The sequence below is a fragment of the Pinus tabuliformis genome, chromosome X, assembly GCF_031772625.1.
Source record: "Pinus tabuliformis cultivar Carrire ecotype Pingquan chromosome X, CPIR1, whole genome shotgun sequence".
NCBI lineage: Eukaryota > Viridiplantae > Streptophyta > Pinopsida > Pinales > Pinaceae > Pinus > Pinus tabuliformis.
In genome coordinates, this window is record NC_142308.1 from 1,578,274,624 (window position 1) to 1,578,277,933 (window position 3,310).

At 36.6% G+C, this 3,310-nt stretch overlaps 1 pseudogene; it reads right to left on the bottom strand.

Annotated features, from left to right (window-relative positions):
• Positions 1-1,114: 1,114 nt before the first annotated feature.
• On the bottom strand, positions 1,115-1,834 carry LOC149146049 (squalene synthase 1 pseudogene; annotated as a pseudogene).
• Between the last annotated feature and the right edge of the window lie 1,476 nt (positions 1,835-3,310).

The window sequence follows — 3,310 nt, forward strand, 5'->3', positions numbered from 1 at the left end:
TTAACCATATGTTTAATCCTGCATAGTTTTTAGGATAAAAAAATTGATAATTAAGGATTTGGATTATAATCCACTTATTTATTTATTAAAAGGGCTCCAGGATTGAATATAGTGTCCCTATTAGCCAAAATATCCACTTCCTTGTTGTTGTGATGATGAATGTGGACCACATACTTCATGGACAACCTTTTTATCAGAGAATAAATCCTTTTGAATTTTTTTCTTAGTTGTAGATCAATTAAGTATCAACCCAAATGGAGATGAAAGATTATGATCCAATTAGGCCCCCACTAAAACTAGTTTGTTTAGATTGATAAAGTAGGTTTGAAGCAAACCCTAATAAATGACATATTCTTCTGTCTAATTATTAGTGTCTTGTCTTAGGACCCAAGAAAAAGATTGTTCAACTTGTCCACCAAGGTGAATAATCACCCCCTGGTCCTACCACCCTAGGGTTATGCTTGGAAGCACCCTCAAAAAATAATACAACTTCCCTTTGTGAGAAATTTCATTGCTTAAATTCTTTTGAATAGATGCGCAACTACCAACTCACCATATTTGATGTAGTATAAGGGGTAAGGATAAGTAGATTAAGGCTTGACCAACATTTTTCTTCCAATCCATTTAGTTACTAATAAGAGGAGAGTTTTTGTTAGCCTCACTCTCATAATAAAACAATTATATATCCAAAAATCTTAATTAAATAAATCAAATCTTGAGAATTAGGAGTTAGTTCCTCAAACTAGGGAGTTTAGTTAGGATGAGAGATTCTCTCCAACTAGTTCTCCTAGATTAGTGTTTTGTTGAGAAAACTTCTCAACCATAGTGTCCAAGATAGACGTACTATCTTGAGACCAACTTCCTCATGTATTTATGTGTACTATTATCATTCTTTGTACATTGGATTGATTAATAATGAGAATGTGAGGAATGTTGTAAGGCTGAGGCCTTTTCCACCATGTCTGGTTTCTATATTTTTGAGTGTTTATTTTATTGAGTTGATTTTATGTGTGCTAGTTTCCTTCAATTGGTATCGGAACTGCGGTGAGATTAGTTAGAGCTAAGCATGAGCTTAATGGCTTGATAGTTGAACTGGAGTGAGCCAGATCACTAGTTAAAGGAGAAGTCTGCAAATATGGAGCAGCCTGAAAAGTGCTAGAGTAGAGAGTGCAAGGTTTTCACTTTGGGGTCAAAACATGCGTGGCGCTGGTATCTCATTTATATCTTCCAGGTAATCTCTAATAATGTTTGTTTTCTGAAGAAACAAACCCATTGAATTTGACAGGGAATCTGGTTGAAGATCCTCAAGCTGAGCTGCATGAAAGAGTCACGACAAACCGAATCCAACTAGTCCTGTGACATAATGGCAATATTCATCATAGTCCTCCATTGATTCAACCTCTTTGCAGATAAATTTTGCCACCCCAGCACCCATCTTCTTAGTTATTTCTTCAATTGCTTCCTGATATCCCCTTCCAAGCCATAAAAAGGTAGTTGAAACATGATGAAATTTTTCCATCAGTTCTTTGTAGTACTTGACTCCACATGAAAAGTGCCAGGAAGGATCATATATGTGTTTATAGAAAGCCTTCAGAATTGGTAGCTTTGTATCCAATGGAATGCTTGTATCATCCTCAACAATGTCGAGACCTCAAAGAACCAAATAGAATATGCATACAACATTTCGAAGTTTGGCTCCCAATTGCTAGATAACGAAGGCGAAGGTCCGAGAGACCCTCTGCAACATAGTGAAACAGAAAGCTAGATCCGGTTCCAACGGGATCTGCTTCAACGCATGCGTTTGCGCAATTTTCATCCTCACCAGAGAACCCATTTTTCAGTTTTGATTCACTACTCCCAAACAATTCAATTGTGGACTTTTTAGTTATCTATATGCCTTATGCACTCAAGCTAAAGAAACACATATTGAAATCAATGCGCAGTAGAATTTAGCTTCTGCAAGTCATCATACAATGCTTGATGCCCAGATATATCTGCAAAAAATATCCAATGTAGTCCTTGTTAGTGTCAGTGCTTTCACACTACCATCAGTGATCAAATTTATCTTTTGCATTTCATATTAGGTGTCCCATTCTGATGAGCTGCACTCCATTAGGTCATGGATTAGCTGATGTTAGGGTTTTATTTTATTTGTCCCTCATGCTATATACCTGCTGGCCTGTTTCACATATTTTTTCTGTCATTCATAGTCATTCCCATTCACATCATTTATAAAAATCAATATTAGGCTTTAATCTCACTAGGTCTTAGGGTTTTTCACCATGGTCATTCACATGAAAAATAAATGTTAGCAGGCACATGAGGAGGTTAACCATAGTGTAAAAGATCACAATTTATTTGTTTTTACGCCAAATAAATCTCTTTAAACTCAAAACTTGTTTTGAGTTAAAAGAGCAGAGCATTTCTATTTTATTATCTCACTTCATCTAATTCAATGTAAATTTATGGTTCCTATATGTAACAACTATTCATTTTGCTGCTCCTGGTCACTTGCCAACTTGGTCAACTCCTGCCACTGCAAAAAGTCAAAGAAAAGAGCATCCACCTGTGAACATGCCAGAAGTCAAATATCAGCTAAAATAGAGTATTTTAGGGAAGAAAACAAACATTAGAAAGTGGGTTATGGTAAATGAAAAATCAAAAGGCTTGAAAAGGTATAAAAGGCTTTTCATATCTCATATCACCTCATTGTGAAGTTCAAAGTGCTAAGGAGAATCAAAAAGGCGATATTGAGGTGTCATTGGACAAAAAGACGCAAGTTGAGGTGTTACTGGAGAAAAATGCAGGCGCTGCGCATTGGATGTGTTTGGCAATGTTAATTAACAAAGGCATTGCGCATTCATTTGGCGCTGCACACCTGTTGGAGTGCATTGCTCATCTACTGGAAGCTGCCCATTCAGTGCTAGGAACCTCAAACAAGGTCAAAAATCACTCAAATTTCCTCCAATTTGCAAAGATTTCTTCTCCTACATGTAAGTGTTGCTACTACTCTTGCCATAAGACTTTTTGTGCTTAGAGATAATTTGTGAAAAGGCTAAACCCTAGTTGCTGTTAAAGCAAAGTTTTTCCATAAAGTTCACTATTTAATAGCTGTCTTTTCATAATTGGTGATTGTTCCTTAAAACCCTAACCACTACACGCACTTCCCATTCCCATTCCCATTCCATCACATACACTTCCCTAAAACCCTACTTACATACATAACCCCTATACCCTAAATTACCTAAACCCTACTCATTCCCTACATACTCTATTCCTTCAAATCCTACACTACATCAAATCTCACTCA